Below are 23,508 nucleotides of genomic sequence, written 5' to 3'. Positions count from 1 at the left end.
TCCTGCCTCCTTTTGCTGAGGGAGTCCCTTAGAGTGGATGGGCTAGGATCTGCCTTTCCCTTGCCTTCTCGAGGCGCCTCAGGGGGTGTGGTCCCTTTGCCTGCCCTCTTCTTGTTGATCTCCTCCCGCAAGTCTGGGGGCGTTCTTTTGGAGGTGACCTCATCCTCACGTCGAGGGGCAGCGGTGGTTCTCGGCGCTGGCCTTTGGGCCTGCTTAGGCGGTTCGGGGTGATCATGTTGCTTCGCGTGGGGGGTGTTGCTAGTTGAGTGTCGGGTTCTTCCATCATCCACTGGCACAGTGGTCTCCACCCCACCTTTGCCTTTCTCTTTTCTCTTAGGCAAGGTTATGCTGGACTTACCCTGCAGTAAGCCGTTAAGGACCTCTTGCATGTTTTCCAAGGTAGTTTCTAACCTTTGGTATTTACGGTGGAACTCACGTATCTCCTCTTCGTAAAATTGGGACTTTGAACTCGAGCTCACGGAGTGGACCTGGGGGTGTTTGTCAGGCCTATGGGCAGAAGGGCCCGGGTCTTGCCGGCCGGAGTTCGGTGCCCGCGGTGGTTTTGGAGGAGGGAACTCATCAGCGTGCACCGGTGGTGCTCTGGGAGGACTCCCCCCAGGTGGAGCATCCGGTGATGAGGCCACCCTGTCTCCTCCTTGAACCTCAGGGTCTTTCGGGGGCTCCACGTCCCTGGATGGAGGAGCGTCCTTCATGGAGGCCTTCAGCTGGACTCCGTTTAAGTGAACTTCGACCTCCTGCGTCTCCCTTAGTCGCTTCGAGCACCTCGGCATCTTCTTCTTGTCGGAAATAATGGTGGAACAGTAGCTTAAAACTAACGTTCCCACAGACGGCGCCAAACTGTTGACGGTAAGAACTCGTCAACGAAGTTAAGTTGGAAAAATTATCAAATTAAAATCGCTAATTGGAAAGCTATGAAAACTTGAACAATAACTCAAGAACAATGGAATAACAACAATGGAGAATTCAGTATCTCATTCACACTAATGTCTTTGCTACAGTAAAATTTTCAACCCCCTTTCAGGTGGCCTTGGAATTCATTTTATAGTAGGCTTTAATGGTCTTAGGTACATAGTGGTCCAGGGGACCAGGTGGTACAAACGTACTGTATTAGGGGTACGGTTTCAGTGGTAGTGGTTGTACATCCCGTACAGGAGCAGTTGTCAGGGGGATGTTTCCACTACTTGTCTGTGCCCCTTCCTGAGGTGTGGCAGCAGGTGTATTGGTGCAGAGGGTAGTGGTGTCGGTTCTGACCCATGGCCGTAGACGTACAGACCATGATCCTTACCCCAGCAACCTCACTGGCACTGGTATCCGTACCTAGTACTTGGTCGTACAAATATGTCGCATTCGACCCGTACGGGACCTCCTAAACATGGGGATCCCGAGGTGTAGAGAACGGGACCTTTGGTACAGGATTCCTGGAGCATTCTAAGGTTACCCACGGGCATGGGCGATAAGCGCTTGGCCTCGCTCTACGTCTTAGCGTACGAGGCAAGACGCCTCTGGGCCATACGTGTCAAGTTACGGGGCGTCGGCGTCCCGAGAAGATGGTGGGTTGATAGACTTTCAGGGATGCGCGTGCGGGGCCTTGCGCGGCCCCGCGTACGGGGCGCTGCTGATGGCCTCGCGCGGTTGGAGTGGCCTAAGGGCCCCGTGAGATAGGGGGACCTCGCCCACGCGACGGCTCCGTGAGATGGCCTCGCGAGGTGGAGAGGTTTTGCCCATGTGACGGCCCCGCGAAATGGCCTCGCGGGATGGGCCTCGCGAGATGAATTAACGTCTCGCAGCCTCCCTCGGCCCCACGCATGGGCATGGTAGGAGTGGCCCAGGGGCTTCACGGAACGGGACGGCTTCGCCATATGAGGGCCTCGCCATATGATGGCCTCGTCCTTGTGATGGCCTCGCGGAATAGGGTGCCTCGCCCCTAGGATGGCCTCGCGGATCAGGAGGGCCCCGCCCCTAGGGTGGCCTCGCGGAATAGGGCACCTCGCCATAGGATGGCCTCGCGGAATAGGGCGCCTCGCCCCTAGGATGGCCTCGCGGATCAGGAGGGCCTCACCCATTTGATGGCCACGCGACATGGAAGCCTCGCGACTTGGTGGCCTCGCGGAAGGCGACTCGGTGGCCTCGCGGAATAGGGCGCCTCGCCATAGGATGGCCTCGCGGAATAGGGCGCCTCGCCCCTAGGATGGTCTCGCGGATCAGGAGGGCCTCGCCCATTTGACGACCTTGCATTTTCCCTTGATGAGATTATGAGCATCAACAACTTTGATCTTGAACCTTGAGATGTAGTCTTGTTGAGCCAATGCCACCCCTTTTTCCATATCCATTTTGAGTTATGCAACTTTTTAATTATTTTAAACAAACTTTTAACATAATCAAACTTTGGGTTTTAACACCCAAAAATTTCTAAGGCCCAATTTGAATATTTTAATTAAAACAATTTTAATTATGGAAGATAACAAATAAAACATTTTTAATGAAGGTAAATAATCACCATTATTTCAATTATAGAAATATCCAAATTAAAACCATTTTAATTCAATTACATATTTTTAATTAAATGAATAATTAAAAATATATTTATGCTAACAACACACTAGGTGTGTACCATGGGGCGGTGGCAGTTGGTAGTCCGACGATGGAGGATCGGCTGGCCGTGGTTGAGATGTGCAGGAGCACGTCTGGGCAGCAGGGAGCCTGGCGCAGGGGCGCGGCTAGGGCGCAGGGAGTGCGGCTGCCTGGGCGCAGCGGCTGGGTGCAGGGGCGCGTTTGCTGAGCATGACAATGGCTGGGGCGCGAGCCTGGCTGGGATGCGTGCATGGGCTGGCTAGCGCAGCTCGTGGCTAGGCTCAGGCTCAGGCAACCGCATAATTTTTTTAACCCAAAATTTTTATAAAAAAAAAATACAAATATCCTATGCCCCAAATTGGCTTACACATTTCATCTAGAAATTTTAAAAACAATTCCTAAACCCAAGAGCACCATAATAAACAACCCTTAAGAATATATCATCACGAAAATAAACATCCATCCATTCAAACATATATCACATATAATATAAAAATGCATATAATCCCAAACATCAATTAATAATATGTATAGATTAATGACCTGTTCTGGTACCAATTGTTGGAAAACCATTCAGAGCATGCAGCGAAAACTTTGCATGGTGGGCCCATTGTTGTTTATGAACAACACAACAATAGATTTTTTTTCATTAATCATATAAAAAATTTATATGACCAAGAAAATAATCTTGAAACATTATCATACAATACTATTAATCATGCAAGAAATATGTATATAAATATATAATATATTTATATACAACATATAAACACAAAAAATCAAGAACATAAACTTTTACCTCTTGAAGCCTATCAACTGTCCTTGAGTCTCTTCGTATTTTTATCGATCTTCCTATCCGAAGCTTTAAGCACTCAAACCATGATCTTCCGGAGTGTTCTCTACACCTCAAGATTTGTGTGGGCACATAGAGAACATGTGTTTGTATGTCAGGAATCACAAGTATTTCTCAACACATGAGAACTTGGATTATGGTATGAGAATGGCTAGAATAAAGAAGAAGAAATAGAGAGTTTTTATCTGATAAAAACTCTGAGAACTATTCTGAATTGTGTATTGTCTTGTGTCTGATATCTTGTCTTGTATGTTTCTTTGCTTCTTCTATATCACATATATAGAGATTTATATTACGTTATTAATCATAATAATAATAGTAATATAATATAATAATGATGATATTATTTGATTTAGGTAAATATCTAACTTAACAAATTTGAAAAAACTATTTTTAAATTATTAAATAAATAAATAAATAAAATAAAAACTATATTGATACAATATCAATGCAAGTGCTACACACATGGCAAAGTCTTTAGATTGTGTCAGGCGTGTACTACTATTCCCTTTTCAGAGGTTTTGCACTTTTCTTTTATTTAATTATTTAACTAAATCGATCTCCCACAAAATAAGGTATTTATCTTTTTAAGGAAAAGATGGCAACCATATTTCAAAATTTAAATTCTAAATTCTAAATTAAAATTGATGATGAAGATGATCATCTTTTAAAATTAAATAAATCCAAAACTATTTTTGACTTACCAATTTTATTTTCTCTCATTCAAATAAATAAATAATTAATTAATTTATATATATGAAATTAGAAAATTTATATATTTAATTAATAAATATATTTTCGAAATTAATAATTAATTCTAAATTAATTATTCAACCTTAATATTCATATAATTGCACATTTGACCCAAAAAATAAAATTATTTTCAAATTCTCAAATTACAGTTATACCTTTGTATCAACCCTTACCTTGATATGATGTTGATAGAGCCACCCTGGGGACCTATGGATCTATAATATCAAGCTCCAATAAATATTACAATATTAATCAATGATCTTTGATTAAATAATCATATTTATTAATCTCATGATTACTCCACTAAAAATATGAGATTGAACTCTTGATAATTATAGACATATATTTACTGAGTACCTTATTAAGAATAAAGTGTCCATTGGTAGAATCATTACATACAGCGTTAATCCTCTATTAATGGATCATAATTAAAAGGGCATAAATTACCGTTTTACCCTTTTAGCTATATCTTGTTCCTAGAGTACCATTGACTTTACTAGTGAAGGTTGTGTCACAACAAGTTTGTGACGTGAGCGCTCATAACCTTTTCAGTTCCAAAAGTCAACCCAATAGGGAACCATTATTTAATCTATAAGAAGGTATAGATTCCATATCTGTTAAACTACGTCCCCAGCCATATACATCATTGAATCCCCAAAACAATTGTTCTTAGCCTGATCATTCTGACAAACCTTAATGCATGAATCGAAGGATCAGATGACATATATAGGAGTACATAGTAACCTCAGGATTAAGATCATTGTGTATATGATCATCATTTGATGTGTTTGATTAATACTATGGAACGATGTTTAAACAAGTATTAACAAATCACACCTGGTCCAGTTCTACATACTCTCAGTATGTAAAGTACCTCCACGAAACCGTCCTACTACACTAGTAACCCGGATCTAGGTCACATGTATTCATAATACTAGTGGACCGTACTAGCCGTAATTAATCTAAAGATTCCATAACTTTATTTTACTGCGAACTATTTAAGTTTATTATCTTAATCTCGATCCTCCCATATCAATATGAGATTAAGACCACATAGATAAACTTTGGAATTTTCTGATATTCATTTAATATTATCATATAATATCGGACATAGTCTACTTATATAATAATTCAATTCAATTATTTATTTCATTTAAAACACTAGTCAACTGCAATTGCTTCTAGGGCACTATTCCCAACACGAGTTCCTCAATTTCCACATTCAAATGGGTACACTCCACCATGGTGTGGCCAATATCCTTGTGGGCCAAGGGCTTGGATAGGAGTTCACTTCTCCCCGCCTTAAGGTTCTCATGACCATCTTCGAGGCGAATGTAATTTTGTGTTCTTTCATAGAAATTGTCTAAGTCATTGACCTCTATTTTGAGAATATTGTCCTATAGCTTGTTGCCAAGGTGCACTCATACCTTAGTTGCTTACATGTGTGAACCTGTGGATATAAATTTTTTGGCTTTCACCTTCACCTTGCTTCATGTTAGCGAGGCTGGTGCCCAACATGGAATAATCACGCACTGGATGGTGCTACTGGAGAAATTTCTCAGAAAATTGTTTCCATGACCTGATGGCTCCCGACCTTAACCTTTTGAACCACTTGTATACAACTCCCTTCTGTGTGACAGTGAAACAATGACACCTTGCTCTACTTTTGACCCCTCTCAGTTTTATTAAATCATTGAAGACATCAAGGTGGTACTAAGGGTCCATAGTGCCTTCATAAGGGGTCATATGAGTTTCTTTGAAGTTGGCTAGGAGTCGTTCAACTTGATCTCTCTTGTGAAAGGTGATACATAGTCAAACTCATCATCGATGTGCCCCCAAACGCAGAGTCTATTTTGCTCTGAAGGCTTCTCATCTCAGTGTCCAACTCATGTCTCCTTCTATTCAATGAGTCCCTTAGTTAGAAGGGTTGGCCTTCCCTTTCCTCGTGTCCTTCAGAGGAGCCATAGGGGGTGTTGACGTTGCGTCTGACCTTCTCCTATTGATTTTTTCTCTCAGGTTAGGGGCACTTCCTTAGAGGTGACTTTAACTTTGTTTCTATGATCAACGTCGTCCCTCAGTCTTTGCTCTTGGGGGTACCTCGGAGGTCCAGGGCCTTCATGATGCTTTGGCTGGGGAATGGTTCTAGTGGAAAGCTGGGTCTTCTTGTTGTCTATTGGGACGGTGGTCTCCACTCTCTCACACTCATTCTCCCTATGCTTAGGAAGGCACATGCTTGACGTCCATTGCAGCAAGCCGTTCAACACCTCATGCATGTTTTCTATTGTGGTCTCCAACCTTTTATTCTTCTTTTGCAACTCGTGTATCTTATCATCATAAAAGTGAATTCGAGAGGTGGAGCTCACAGAATGTACCCAAGGACTCTGTCGGGCCTGCGTGTAGAGGGACCTGGATCCCGCTGGCCAGAATGCAGTGCAGTTGGGTGTCGAGGAGGAGGGTGCATACCCAGGCCAACCACGGGGGCGACTGATGGTACTGGAGGATCTCCATTGGGTTGGATAGTCGGGGATGACGCCTCCCTTTCCTTGCCATGGGCTGGATGTTCCTTTGGCATACCTCTATTCTCAGACGGTGGAGGGTTCCTCCTGGAGGCTCTTAATTAGTCTCCTTCTAGGCGGATCTCAACATCTTGTGATTCCCGTAGTCATCATGAGTGCCTTGGCATTTTTCCTTGTCGAAATCAATGGAAGAACAATGGCTTGAGACTTGTTCTTCCTAGAGACAACGCCAAACTATTGACGGCAAGAACTCGTCAACTATATAAGGTCAAAAAACTCAAAGCTTGTTACAAAATCTATGTAGATAGAACTTAGGAAAAACTTGAGAAATAAAAGTGTAGAACAACAATGGAGAAAATGCTCGTATATTACTCAATAGTCTTCATATACTATAAATTTTCCACACTTTAGTCTGAGGGGCGAATGTTTATTTATAGCTGGGCTCTAATGACCCCTGATACATGGTGGTCCCTGTGGAGAAAATAGTACACCGATACACTGTCAGGGTAGTGGCACAAGTCGTGGTGGAGTAGAGGGTTATGGTGTCGATGTTGGTACATGGTCAGAGACATGCAGGTCATGCCACCACTTGTACTAATTCGTACCACCACTACTTGTCAGATACGGATGTCAGAGTCATACATTTTTCATCCTTACAGTCGTACATTCCGTACCCATATGCATGCCTCGGCTCGATGGTCCTTCTTACATTTCTAAGATACATCTTTTCTCTATGTTTCCTTATAATTTTCTAAGTGTGGGAAAGCTTGCAAGTGTTCACGAGTAACATACTTAGTCGCATTCACCAATTCTAGCTAGATACCAAATGATAGTTGGGCCCCTGTTAGTTCTCCTCATACGTATACTAGAGAAGCTTTAGACTTTACATTTTTTGAGAAGTCGCAGAGAAGATGTGCCTCACTGGTGGCACCTACTCTAGTTAATTAGTTATTTTGAACAAGTATTTAATTAATTATTATTTGAAATAAATGAATAAGGTTTTGGTTTTGGGTAATTTTGGAAACAAAAGTGAAAAATCAAAATGGAAAAACTACCCTTAGGTGGTCGGCCATGTAATAAAATCAAAAAGGGTAACAAAATTAATTATTATTTGAAATAATTCTTGGTGAGCAAGTCATTGCTCCAATTATACAGTTATTTATTTAATTAAATAATAAAATAAAAAAGGGTAACTACTCTATTCTGGTTGCCCTAGCATTTGCCTATACATATAGCCTTAAAGTGAAGTGATTTTCTTAGAGTTTTTGAGGAAAGAAAACTCTGCCAAAATACTCACCCCATGCCACCCCACTATCTCTCTTTCTTTCTCTGTATTTCCATCTTGTCATGTGTTGAAACTTAGCTCACCCTTTGTTAGATCTAAATTAGAGAAAGGTTTGGAGGACTGTGGTGCTTGTTCTTGCGGTTTGAATTCCTTGCAATGCCTAGCATTCTACAAGGACAAAAGGTTAGGGAATTCAAAGGAAGGATTCAATTAATCTGCTGCGTATTCGTAAGTGTTCTATATCTTCGTGTTTGTGTTAATTAACAAATTTTATGTTTAAATATATGTTATGCAATTCTATGTTTCTATTATGTTTTTGGAAAAATAATAGGGAGCATGCATCTAGATTCAATTCTAGGATCCTACATTAGTAGTATGAGCACAGATACCCCACTCATGTGCTTGAGTTGGATATGGTGGTCTTCGTTTTAAAGATTTGGAGGCACTATTTATATAGGCAAAATTGTGAAATCTACACAAACCAGAAAAGATTGAAGTACGTCTCCACTTTGAAGGAACTCGATATGAGGCAACAGAGATGGTTAGAGTTAGAAAAGATTATCATTGCAAAATCCTATACCACCCAGGGAAGGCCAATGGAGTGGCAGATACATAGAGTAGGTGCAACTATAAGAGTATCTCTACGCTTAGTAAGATAAAGATGCCACTTCAAAATGAGATTGAGAGGGCGTGGATTAAGCAAGTGACTGAGAGTATGTCAAAAATCTCACCCTATAGTTGATGCTACTAGAACAAATTAAGGAGAAACAAAAAGAGGATGAGACGCTAGTGACGCAAGAAGCGTTGATTCAATGAAATGACAACAATGTTTAGGGGATTGAGGCATTACAAGGACATGATATGTGTGCCTAATGATAATGAGCTTAAGGAATTCATCATGAATGAGGCACACACGACACCATATTCCTTACACCCCGGATCCACTAAAATATATAAAGATCTGAATATTCCTTACACCCTGGATCCACTAAAATATATAAAGATTTGAAGACACTATATTGGTGGTCAAGGATGAAGGACATAACTTAATATGTTGCTAGATGTCTTACTTACACCATATTCCTTACACCCTGGATCCACTAAAATATATAAATATTTGAATATTCCTTACACCCTGGATCCACTAAAATGTATAAAGATTTGAAGACACTATATTGGTGGTCAAGGATGAAGGACATAACTTAATATGTTGCCAGATGTCTTACTTGTTAGCAAGTTAAGGCGGAACATTGGAAACCTGTTGGGTTATTACAAACCATAAGTAACCCATAGTAGAAATAAGAGGACATAGCCATGGATTTTGTGGTGGGCTTACCCTGAACAAAAAAGCTCCATGATTCAGCATGGATAATAATTGATCAACTCATGAAGTCAGCACACTTTCTACAATTGAAATTGACTTATACTGCAGATCAGTATATAGAGTTGTATGTAAGTGAAATGGTGCGACTGCATGGAGTACCAAAGTCGATTATATCAGATAGAGGTTCGGTGTTTACCTTTAAGTTTTTGAAGAGTTTTCAGCAAGCTTTGGGCACGAGATAAGATTCAGTACAGTATTCCATCCGCATACTGAAGGGCAATCTGAGAGGACAGTGCAAATCTTAGAGGACATGTTAAGGTCATTCGCAATGGACTTTTCAGAATTATGGAGTCGTTATCTCCCGCTGATGGAATTTTCATACAACTGTAGTTATCAATCAACAATTGCAATGGCCCCATATAAGATGCTATATGATCAAAAGTGCAGGTCACCTATTCATTGGGATGAGGTAAGTGAAAAGAAAATTGTTGGACCAGAAGCTATTAAGGAAGCCAGTGACGTAGTTGAAAAGATCGGGACAAGGACGCTAACTGCTCAAAGTAGACAAAAAGAGTTATGGAAACTCAAAGTACCGAGACATGGAATTTTCAGTAGGTGATCATGTGTTTCTAAAAGTATCAGCTATGAAAGGATGTATGCATTTCATGAAAAAGGGTAAGCTAAGCCCAGATTTATAGGTCCATTTGAGATTTTTGACAAAGTTTGCAGAGTTGCCTATCTCTTAGCCTTACCACCAGCCCTAGCAGATGCGCATACCGTCTTTAACATTTCCATATTGCGAAAGTATATGTGAAACCTAGCCCACGTGTTGAGTCATTAGAGTTAAGACATGATTTAAGCTATGATGAGCAACCAGTGAAAATCATAGAAAATGGCATTAAGGTTCAAGAAAATTCCAATAGTTATGGTCCTGTAGAAGTATTGTTCGGCAAGGGAAGGAACCTGGGAGGAGGAGGGTGACATGAGAAAGCTATACCCTGAGATATTTGGTGAGACAAATTTCAAGGACTAAATCCCTTTTAAGAAGGGTAGATTGTAATATCCTGGCGCGTATTTTAATTTAATTGTTGTTGTTATTTATTTTAATTGTTCATTTAATGCTTTGAATTAATTGTATGTGATAAAATGTGTGCACATGAATGTGTGACTAGCCTACTTGGGCGTGTGGTGTGTGAAAATGATTAAGAGGTGATCACATTGATTTTTGGATAATCAATGAGAAGAAAGAATGTCAATCTTGGTGATTCAATGTCAATTGAGGAATTAATGTGATTATGATTTGACTGGGAATTTTCTAGTTGGCTTAAAGTTTGATTTGGTAACTAAAGGTGTCTTTATTAAGCTAATTTTCAAAAATTGATTAAGGATTATTACGTAATTAAGTGTGATTGATATCAAGGAAATAAATGATGATAAAAAGGTGATTTTCTTTCTCTTGATTATGATTTCAAAATTAAGATGAGGAAGGAAAGGATTTCGAGAATCATTTTGATTCGAAGTGGAATCATGAACTTGGTGCAAGAAGTAGGCTAGGTTCGTAGTCTTTATGATAGTAATTAAGAATAGAATCAAGTGTGTTTATGGTGATTAGAAATTTAAGATCAATTAGTATTTATGGATGATTGTTAGTTAGTGATTAAAAAAATCATGGGGAATGGAAATAAATCAAGAACTTAGCTTTAAAAGAGGACTAGATTCATGAGACAAATTAAAGAAAATAGCGGGAGTGATCAATGCTATGAAATCAAGCTTTTATGATGTTTTAGTAATTATGATTAATTACCATTTAATGTAGAAATGGTGGCTAAGGTATTTGGAGCCTATATAAAGAAAATACTCACTTCTCTTTTCTCCTTTACGTGAACTAGAGTGAAAGAGGAAAAAAGTGGGCGTGAGAAAAAAAGAGAAGAGAAAAAGTGGAGGCCGAGAGATGGAGCTCAAGATCTAGGGCTTGGGTTTACACACAAGGTTTAAGGTAAAATGTTGATTTTATGGTTTAGTCTTCAAGGTCTTTTTCTTCTTGTTCTTTTAATGGTTATTGGAAAGACATGGTTCTTATGACTAGGATTTGAAATCTCTAAGGTGGTGGTGCTTCATAGTGGTTCGGCCTACACATCAACTTAAGGTATCTTTGTTATTTTCGAAGGTTGATTAGTGTTTGTGTTAGGATAAGTTTGATTTATGGGAATGGTATATTATTGATTTATGAAATAAAGCTACGTGTTGCATGGCTCATGCAAAGGGGTTTTTGGGCGTGTAACTTAGCTATTTCAGCATGATATTTTCTAAATAAGGTTATTATTATTTTATGGATAGGCTTTGATCGTTAAGTGGGATCACTTTATTTTTCAAAGACTCCACACACACGCCAAGGTAAGGAGGTTAAACATGTTTGCTTGATTGATAAAGTTTATGGAATGGATGTTGTATGCTAAATGTTTAAGGGCATGTACTTGGTAAGGTAAAAGGTGGACAAAGGTTGTCATAGTTTTGACCATAGTTGTCATAGAGAGGACCCAGTGCTTCCTCATTGTTATCTCTCTCATTTATGTGTGTAGTGCACAAATAGGTTTCTCATAATGATGATATGCATGATGATGTTTATGTTTATTTTTATAATGTTGATGTTTGTTCTTATGTTATGATATGTTTATGAGAATGGTGTGTTTGGTTTACTCTTCTTACTGTGTTGTTTAGCTCATCCCTCTTACCTCCCCCCTACAGGAAATTAGTGAATGTCTTATATGCTGTGTGGCGAGTCCAGATCGATCTAGAACATAAGTGTTTATCCTGTGGGGAGCCACATGGACGAACGAAGATCAAGAACGCCATAGAGTTATAAGATATTTTTATCATAATTGTAATTTTAAGAATAGTGGATGTCATTTTCTTTAAAGTGCATGAACTAAATTTTTATTTTAAACTCAGATTCGACCTTGTAAATGTTTTGAGTAAGAGATTCATTAGATATTTTCCCCATATTATTGTAAAATTTTCAGCTTTATTTAAATATTGTTCATATGCATCACACATCTTCAAGTGGATCCTTCAGAGTCCAGAAAGAATTGGAATGCATTGATTCCATTTCTAGGTTCATGGCATCAAGCCATTTTTCTTTGACAAAACCATTCATTGCATCTTTGTATGTCAATGGAACATCAATGTTTGTCTCAGACACAAGAATTTGAACCTCATGTTCATAACGAGATGGTTGTCTGACAATCCTCCCACTAGGACAGAGCTCTCGATTATTCTGACTAGAGTCAGTGGTTTCTTTTTGTTATTTTTCATTGTTAACTGTTGGTGATTTAGTGACCTGATCAGAAAGTATTTCCTCCAGTAAAACTTTACTGTGAGGCTTATGGTCATTTACATAGTCATGTTCAAGAAAAGTTGTATTTGTCGATATTAATGTTTTATTTTCTTAGGTACTATAAAATATACACCGTCTCATCTTTTTGGAATATCCTACAAACAAGCACATTTATGAGCTTGATTCCAACTTCTCAAACTTTCCTTTAAGCACATGTGATGGACACCCCCATATACAGAAATTGTACAAACTAGGTTTTGTAACATTCCATAATTCCAAAGGTGTCTTTTGGACAAACTTAGATGGAACTACATTTAATATGAATAAAGCAATTTGAATTGCATAACCCCCAAAAGAAAGTGGCAATGATGAATAGCTCATCATCGATCTAACCATATCCAACAACTACATATTCCTTTTATTTGAAACAACATTTTGTTGTGGCGAGTTGAGATTGAATTCCATTCTCACGCAAATAATCGTCGAATTCAGCAGCAAGGTATTCTCCTCCTCGATCAGATTGAAGAACTTATAGTAATTTACCTAATTGCTTTGCAGCCTTTGCCTGGAATTCCTTATACTTTTCAAAAGTTTCAGATATCTTTTGCATTATATATAGGTAACAATATCCTGAATAATCATCAATAAAAGTGACAAAATATTCAAACCCTTCTCTGTCTTGTACACTAAGAGGACCCCAAACGTCTGTACAGGTTGGAGTGGTTCTTTGGGTCTTAAGCTCTTTGATGTGAAGGGTCTTTTGGTCATTTTTCCTTCTACATAAGATTCATAAACCAGAAGAGTACCAACATTTAATTCTCTTAAAAGACCTTACTGTACTAACCTGCTTATTTTGTAAAGTCCAATATTCTCTAATCTTACATGCCAAACATATGTATCACTATTGGAATTGGTCCTTTGACGTTTAATTGATCTTAGATTAACTAATTTAAACATTTATGAGCTACACAATGATTGTTCCTTTGCTTTTAGTTTATACAGTGCGTTATTGGATTTTTCATAACAAATGTTAACACCATTTTTAAAAATAACAATTTTAAGTTGTAACACCCCGACATTTTAGGCCAGATAATTTACTAAATATTACTCCATTTAAGTAAATTACCATTTTAAAAGAAAATATTTAAACAAAACAAATAGTTGGCTAGGTTTCTTTTGAACATAACATAATTGACTTATTTTCTTAAAACATGCAGAGTTTGAGATCTCAACATTAAAAATCAAAACAACTTCTTATGCATTTTTAAATAAAGTTTAAAATAATTGGAAATGCATGACTAGAATGGAGACATAAAAAACAACATCTAAAAACTAGTTAACTCGAAACGAAATCCAGGCAGCCTTCCCAACCACCAGGTCAAATTTTCATGACATGCGCACATTCGATCAAGCCTCCTCCAACCCATTGCCTCTATAAAAACTACGTCTTTGCTCTTACCTGAAACACATAGTACCTGTGAGCTAATGCCCAACAAGAAGAGCTATGTAGGATACAACCCCAAAGCCCAAAATAACAAAAATACGTTGAGTAGAATATAAATCTAATTACCGTACAACTCTAACATGCATAAACAACATGACTACAATATAAACAACGTTAACATAAAATTCCATAACCTCATAATCAACATGTACATAAATATGAGAGAGATCGATAATCAATGACTCATACCACACAGCATACAAACCAATACTGCCCTTGCGATGATCTGCTGCCCTTGCAACAATCCCTTCATTTAATCATACACACAAGTTAATGTAAGCATGAATCAACAAACAAAAGAATGCAATATCTACATTAACATAGCATCATACGATATAACAAGATAACAGTAGGAAGAAAAAACCTCTAACCATTGTACGTAAGCGTGCACCCTTTATGCAGGTGTCTACTCAGCTTACCTCAACCTCTTGCAGCAAAGAAATCGATTCCCTTCAAGTTGCCTTACCAAGCCCTAAGCCAATAAAACATAAACACAAACATACAACTTTAGAAATCTATACTCAAGTCATATATCATGCAATCAATCTCAACCTTTCTAAAACCCAATCAACCTTAGAGAATCCTTAAGATATTTCTAAATCCCAAATAGAAAATCCCTAAACCATTCCATCAAAACCTCCGTCCATTCTAAGCCTGTAATGTCCCGAAATTCCTAATGAGTCTTAGTGCCCTTATTAGAGGGCCAGGAGGGAATAATTGGAATATTATGTGTTTATATATTAATTAATTCAATATTTATGTGATTGTGTGAATTTCATGGGTTATATTATTATATGGTTGATATTGCATGTTTAAGTGCATTAAATGTGCATAGAAGGTCCGCTTTTATTTGAAGGGGCATATTTGTAATTTTTACCCTCTAAGGGTGTAATTGTGAATAGATTATATTATATGATTGAGATCACATTATTATGTGGATATAATTGAGATATTCGGTCCTTTCAAGCAAGATAGAGGTTTAGTCACATTGGGGATTAATACCCGGCTCGGGGTGAGCCAAGGGGTATTTTGGTAATTGATATTGCCCAATAACTCGTAAGCGGTCGCAGTAGTAATCAGGCTATGTCGTATCAACAGAGAGGTCAAATACAAGTAAAAAGAAAGATTATTAAATTAGAAATAATAAACTTTCAAAAGAATATATTTTTTTAAACATTAAATAAACAAAATTAAGGAATAAGAATCAGAAAGAAAATATGGAAGGCATAAGTTTCATTCATGCAAACATATATATATATATATTAATAAAATTGATTCATTCTACTCAACTATAATTCTACACCATTAATTATTGTTGGAAAATATATATAATAAAGCGCACCTTAAAATATGTTCTTAATTAAATTATACTAACTTCTAATTTTAAAAACGTATCATATTATATACCTTAGAGCGACAAAATACCAATGACAGAATGCGGTAAAAAACATATAATATAACAAATATCATAAATTAAATCAAGAGCCTAAATTACATAAGAAGATCATGACTAGACTTATGTAAAAGACACTAATAAATTTAGAAGAAAATAAATTTTATTGTAACAAAGATATAGAAATGAAGAACAAAATAAAGAATCAATATATTAAAAATATAATGTGAAACATGAACTTTACTCTTGCCTTTCCACAAGAGAATTTAGCCTAAAATAACCATTGTTTTCACTCAAAGAAATGAAAGACAAATAAGAAAAAGAATGTTTTTCTCTCTAACTATACTCTCCACCTTAATTCCACAATCTGATCATTTTTCCTTACATTTGTGTAACGACCCAAAAATCACTAATAAGGCTTAAGGGCCTTGATTAGTATGCCACGAGGGCATAATTGGTTTATGTGTGATTTAAATGATTTAATGCATGGTTATGTGATAAGCATGCTTATATGATTATTTGGATATGAGATGCATGTCTACGAGTATTAGTATGCATGTAGGCCTTGTTTAGCTTAAAGGGGTATATTTGTAAATTTTAGCTCGTTGAGGGCATAACCATAACTACATGTTATAATTGTGAGGACCACATTATTATGTGGATATTTCTGCAGCATGCGACCTGAGGCGATCCTAGGGAGCTAGTTAGCGAGATAGTCACAACGGGACCTAATACTTCGCTCGGGGCGAGTCAAGGGATATTTCAGGTATTAGATGGTTATCTAGATTATCGGGTTATGGAAATAAATAATTGGAGATATATTTGAGGTTAGGAAGCCTAGGTGGGAATACTGGGGAATTTTACCATTTTGCCCTCGGGGACGTTTTGGTACCCCGAGCCTTGGGATTGACTTAACTAATTGAGGATAGACCAAACAAAACTCAGAAAGTGGTAGAACAAGGCCAAACCGACCCTTATCTTTCTTCTTTCTCTTTTTTCTCTCGCTCTCAAAGGAAACCACATAACTAAGAGAAAATTGGCTAGGAACTCAGAGAATTTGAGCTGGGACTTTGGAGATTAGCTCAGGGTTAGCTAAAGGATCTAATCAAGAGTTGAGGTAAGTTCTAAGTTATACCTTTGGTGGTTAAATTATGTAGATATGGTTGGATTCTAAGAGTTCTTGGGTTTGAATTTAAGGTTGAATTGAGGCTAAAGACCTGGGAGTTAGCTCAACAATTTCTTGGAGGATTGGTTCTTCAGTGAAGGTAAGTTTCAATTATGGTTTAGTGTTTGAATTCTGGGTTTTCCTGGCTGGTTTTGGTGTACTTGAGCTTGTGGGTTTCAAAGATTAAAATGTTATTTTGATGAGTTTCCAGGCTAGGTTTCTGTTGGGTTTTGCTGCTGGAAGCATGTTAGAATGTTTGTGATAATTGAATTGTGTTATTAGAATGGCTTGGGGTGGATTTGAGTGTTAAGAATGGTGGATTTTCTGGGTTCGAAGGGGTCGGGCCGCGGCTCAGTTCTTGGTGTGTTGCGGCCCTCTAAAACTGATGGTGGTTGGGAGTGAAGGGCGGGCTGCGGCATGGGGAATGCAAGGCTGCAGCTTGAGTCTATTTTTGGGCGAGGCTGGGCCTCTGGTTGGGGGTAAGCCGCGACATAGGAAGCTTGGGCCGCGACTCTTAAGGGAATTTTTGGCCTTTCAGAGTTTTTAAGCGCAGAAACCTAACCTAGGGTGCTCGGGATCGATCTCACTACCGTGTTTGGTGGAATTCGATGTCCTGGAGGTTAGAACTTTATCTGGAAACCTTTATACAATTATTAATGGAATCCCTTATCTTTGTTGTGACTAGGTATAAGCTAGGGCTCGGGAAACGGATCGTGCTCAAGGGGCATCTCTCGTAATCGGAACACTTGGAAATTAAAGGTAAGAGAACTGTACCCAGTTATGAGTTTGTAATGAGACTAAGGGTTCCCTATTCTTGTTTGCTTTACGAAAGTTGATATTATGCCATGAGAATATTAAACCAATGATCTAAGAGTGCTGAAGTATACATTAGTGTACAGGGCGCGACTCAGCCACTGGTAGCTGAGGACAGCTTAATATTCACTAAGCTCGGTTTAAGCAGATCGGAGTTAGTGGGGTAAACAGAGGGTGCGACCTAAAGGCGTCGACCCTAATTATCGTGTGATCTGATTATCATTGTTAATTGTTGAATATGACGTGCTAAATAGCTGAGTACTAGCTTATGAATTCATGGTTATGTTTATGAGTTATGTGATTAATATAGACTGCTAAGTGTATAAACATGCTTTAAGAACTATTTGATCATTATCAATGTTTGGGCTATGATGCTATGTTTTCTTGCTGGGCCTTGGCTCACGGGTGCTACGTGGTGCAGGTAAGGGAAAGGGTAAGCTTGGTCAGCCCTGATTTGGAGAGCTTTGAAGGTAGAATGTACATGACTAGCTGCTCGGCCGCCACAATTGAGGAAGGGACAGGAACAGGAGGACCATAAATGTCTGTTTTGCCTTAGAGTGGCTAGCGGTTGTTTATACCTTGAAATTTTGTAAACTAATTTTCTAACGTGTTTCTTTTGGGATCCCTTGTTCAAAACGTTTAATTATATGAAATGTATCTTTTATGACCAAAACCTTTTAACCCTAGTTCATTAATGGTTTTAGTGACACGTTTTCAATTAAATGACTTGATTAGCAAGTCCTGCACCTTTATAATTACACAGTGTAACGGTCTTGGCTACCCAGGGCGTTAAAATCAGGCTCTTTATTTATAGTGGAAATATAACCTAAAAAGTGTAAAATCGAGTACAAAATAGTGGGAAAGTGGCTCCAAAAACTGATGGAAAATGGGACAAGTGGGACATGTGTTGCGTAGTGGTTGGCTCGGCAAGTGCGGTAGGCTGGCAGATGTCAGGCGTCAGGCGGATCGTGTCAAGCGAGTGGGGCCCGCTGCGTCAGGAGGTGGCAGCGCGTCAGGCAGCTCGTCAGACGAAGTCAGTGGCTGCAGCTCGGCTTGGTAGGGGCTCGACTTTGGCTCGCGTGCTGGCTCGGTGGAGTGGCTGGAAAAGAACACGTGTCAGGTGTTGGAGGAACTACTCGGTTGCTGGTGTGGCTCGGCTGGACAAATGGCTTGCTGCCACGTGGTAGCGTGGTAGCTGCTGAAAGCTTGGGTTGGGCTCCATTTTGGGCCTAATTTTGTCAAAAATGCCATTTTTTCATGATTTCTTCAATTTTAATTCTTTTTTTCTTCTTTCTTTTTCTTTGTGTCAAAATACATTTTATTTCAAGAACATTAAACACAAATTAAATTAAAATTAATATTTTCAAATATAAAATATATGACAATAAATCCATGAAAATATTAATTAAAAGTTAATTAATTTTATACTTTAAGACTAATAAAATGATACTTTTGAACACTAATCAAAACCCCTAACCAGCTTATTGCTAGTCTCTAGCAATTCAAGCGAAATAATAAATGTCAACATGATATAATTCAGGTCAAAAATTGTAAAAGAACTTAAGTATTAACACAAAATGTTAGTAACAAGTCAACAAGAGTTATCAAAATTACTTTGAATAATTCTAGAGTTGTGAGTGTGTACACCAAACTTGAACCTTCTTACCGCAAACCATAGCACATAAAGCCTTCGAAATTATGCCAAGTAAAAGTCTCAACTCCATTAACCTCTCATGTAATTGAAAATATTTAAAGTTAAGGGTTTCTCTCATGGAGTTGGAAATAAAGAAGTAAGCACTCGTCAAATGGATATATATTCAGGACAAACTTCTAAATAAACATTGAAACGAAGATAGGAAATAAACTATTTGGACAACCACCATAAAGAGTACCACAAAACCAATTTTTCGGGAATTCTAAGTTAAATAGACAATCTTTACATTTAGTCTGAGAGCCATAATATGAAATTAATAAACATTTTTTTTTGACACAAGAGACAACATAATTAAAAATGATAGAACTATTTCTCTTGTGTTTTTCTTTTTTTCTTTTTTTTTCGTCTCTTTTTTTTTCTTATGAAGAACATAATAAAAGGTTCTCTAATAAGATTTTTCTATAGAAAATATTATCCCTAAAATATCATCCATTCATACCACAATACGTTGTCCAAATAATTATAACAATTTCTAAGAATAAAAAAAAAAATTAAGCTGTTTTCTCAAGTCTCACCTCACACAGAAAAGAATGAATTCTTAAACATGAAAAATTTCTAAGAAAATATGTGCTAACAACCATCTTACCACAACGTTTGGCATGTGCATTAGGTAACTCTAGAGAAACTCTTAGTAATACAGATAACAAAAATTGACTCAAAAGTAACATTTTGCAAGAATAAATAAGTAATTCTTGCACCACCTCCATAAATCGGGTTTTATTATGAATTATATATGCTTCATCTTGGTTGGGGGTGGTTCAGGAAGTCTTGGTGAATTGGGAGAATTTGAACGAATGGAAGAAAACGACAAACTAGGAGAGTTTTCTAAAGCATCAACTTATTGTTTCACAAATCTCCCTAGTGCGTCTCTATTTTGTGGCATAAATATATATTTTTTATTTTAAGTATTATAAGCACAAGGGTGTAATAGTGTAATAAGTACACACCAAAAATGTTCCCAGACCAATTGGGAAGGCTGCCAAGGTACCACTTTAGGCCCAAGAGCTTTGCTAGAACTCCTCGGGGTTCTTAGAAAAGGTTGGAGGGTAACGCTAACACATACCTTATTTAAGAACCAATTTTTCTAAGACAGAACAAGTTTGGTTTTTACTGATTTCTAAAATTACACAAATGTTCTCAATTCTTTTTTTTTATGATTTAAAATTTTATGCTTTTCTTCAGAAAAAAAACCTAAATCTAGAAAATAAATTCTAAACCTAAAAGTAAAATAAAACAATAACAAATAAATAAATAAATAAAATAAAAAAATTATTAAGGAAAAATAAAATAAAAGAGAAATAAAAAAAATTATACTACTTTGTTTTTTTAAATAGAAAAAATTTAATTTACTATGCAAACCTTTAATTGTAGAATTACCTCCCCGGCAACGGCGCCAAAAATTGATAACGTCCAATAACTCCTAAGTGGTCACAGTAATAATCGATCTATATCGTATGCACAGAGAGGTAAAATACAAGTAAAAAGAAAGATTAGTAAATTATAAATAATAAACTTTGAAATAATGTAACTTTGAAAAAGAATATATTTTTTTAAACATTAAATAAACAAAATTGAGGAATTAGAATCAGAAAGAAAATATGGAAGACATAAGTTTCATTCATGCAAACACATATATATATATATATTAATAAAATTGATTCATTCTACTCAACTATCATTCTACACCATTAATTATAGTTGGAAAATATATATAATAAAGCTCATCTTAAAATATGTTCTTAATTAAATTATACTAATTCTAATTTTAAAAACGTATCATATTATATACCTTAGAGTGAAAAAATACCAATGGCAGAGCATATAATATAACAAATATCCTAAATTAAATTAAGAGCCTAAATTACATAAGAAGAACATGACTAGACTTATGTAAAAGACACTAATAAATTTAGAAGAAAATAAATTTAATTGTAACAATGATATAGAAATGAAGAACAAAATAAAGAATCAATATATTAAAAATATAATGTGAAACATGAACTTCACTATTGTCTTTCCACAAGAGAATTTAGCCTAAAATAGACATTGTTTTCACTCAAAGAAATGAACGAAAAAGAAGAAAAAGAATGTTTTTCTCTCTAACTATACTCTCCACCTTAATTCCACAATCTGATCATTTTTTCTTACATTTGGCTCTCTATATATAGTGGAAATATGACCCAAAATGTGTAAAATCGTGTACAAAATAGTGGGAAAGTGGCTACAAAAATTGATGGAAAATGGGACAAGTGGGACACGTGTTGCGTTGTGATTGGCTCGGCATGTGCGGCAGGATAGCAAATGTCCGGCGTCAGGCGGATCATGTTAGGCGAGTGGGGCCCACTGCGTCAGGAGGTGGCAGCGCGTCAGGCATCTCGTCAGACGATGTCAGTGGCTGCAGCTCATCTTTGCAGGGGCTCGGCTTTGGCTCGCGTGCTGGCTCGGTGGAGTAGCTGGAAAGGACACATGTCAGCTGCTAGAGGAATAGCTCGACTGGTGGCGTGGCTTGGCTGGACAAATGGGTTGCTGCCATGTGGCAGCGGGGCAGCTGCTAAAAGCTTGGGTTGGGCTCCGTTTTGGGCCTAATTTTGTCAAAAATGCCATTTTTTCATGATTTCTTCAATTTTAATTCTATCTTTCTTCTTTCTTTTTCTTTTTGTCAAAATACATTTTTATTTCCTGAAAATTAAACACAAATTAAATTAAAATTAATATTTTCGAATATAATATATATGACAATAAATCCATGAAAATATTAATTAAAACTTAATTAATTTTAAACTTTAAGACTAATAAAATGATACTTTTTAACACTAATCAGTAATTCAGTGAGTCACCGAGACTCATTGGAGTATGAGTCGTATTTTGAGAAGAATAGTGATATTCCAAGATTGGCGAAATTATTTGGGAATTTCAAGTATAGAGCGGGAATTAGAGAGTCGAAATGACGTTTTTGCACTTAGAGGGCATTGAGAGGGAAGTGTTGCCTAGGGGCATTTTGGTCTTTTAGACCAATAGACTTACTTGAGCTAGTTGACTTGATTAACTCAGAAGCAAATCTCTCTCTCTCTCTCTCTCTAGTCTTTTACACTTTGAAGAAAAACTCTTGATTCTTTGAGTTTTGAGGCAAGTATTGGTAGGAATTGAAGCTGTAGTTTAGATTGGAAGCTTGTAAGCAAGGTTGGGAAATGTTTTAGAAGTCGTAAATTCCAAGTTTATGAGTTTAGTTTTGGTTATTAAAGTTTATGAAGTTTTATTGAATTATGAGTTTTAATGGAGTTTTGATTGAGTTTAACAGTGGGTTATTATGAATCTGAGTGGCTGAGACCATTTTTGTGGTCGAAATTTGTTAAAATCGTGTTTTGGGAAGATTGGTGATTCTTAAAATCGCTAGAAATTTGGGTTCCCTGGGTTGCGTTGCGACACTGTTCTTGGGGCACCGCAACCCTTATGAACTCAGTGGCACAGGTGGTGCCTTGAACCGCCTTAACGCCGCAACGCTAGGCAGGTTGTGCTGCGACGTGTGTCTAGTGATTTTTACCTTGGGGTTGTCTGCCTTGTTGAGGGCCACAGCCCATTTAAGGGTGCGTCACGACTCAAATAGGGGAAAATGGCTAGATTGTCTTTCGGGTTGTGAGAACCCAAACTTAAGGGCTTGGGAATGATTCTACAACCATATTTAGTAGAATTCAAGTTTCCAAAGGCTAGGGCTCGACCCAAAAGTCTTTATAGACTCTTTTATTGATAGCTGTACCTTGTTTTGGTTGTGACTAGGATAAACCATTAGGCTAGGGAAAAAAGGATCGTGCTCGGGGTCGTTATACTTGTCATTAAGGGTTTGAGGTAAGAAAATTGCATCTGGACTATTGTTAGGGATTGAGCTCTAGTTATAGAACATGGTTATAACCATGCTTAGGATGTTTTATTAAACATGTTAATTGTGCTTTGCATACCTGTGATTAGTAATGACTGTTATCTGTCATGACTGATTGAAAAGCTCGGCTTATAAGTCGAGAGTTATCTGTTATATCTAATTGAAAGGTGTCGATGCGGTTTTTCGCCAACAGTAAATTATACGAATAAATAGGATGGATTAGTACTGATTGATAAACCGTAATATGAAAATTAATAATAATCGAGAATGTGGATGATAATTGCAAAGAAAAGATGGTCACTCCTTTTTTAGGTGGTTCGGAGGTTAAAATTCCCCTAGTCCACCAGTTAATATTACTGATCTCTCCTTACTATTTCTTACAAAGTAT

Source organism: Humulus lupulus, chromosome 1 (assembly GCF_963169125.1).
Source record: "Humulus lupulus chromosome 1, drHumLupu1.1, whole genome shotgun sequence".
In the NCBI taxonomy this organism is placed as follows: domain Eukaryota; kingdom Viridiplantae; phylum Streptophyta; class Magnoliopsida; order Rosales; family Cannabaceae; genus Humulus; species Humulus lupulus.
Note: the sequence above shows the minus strand (reverse complement) of the source record.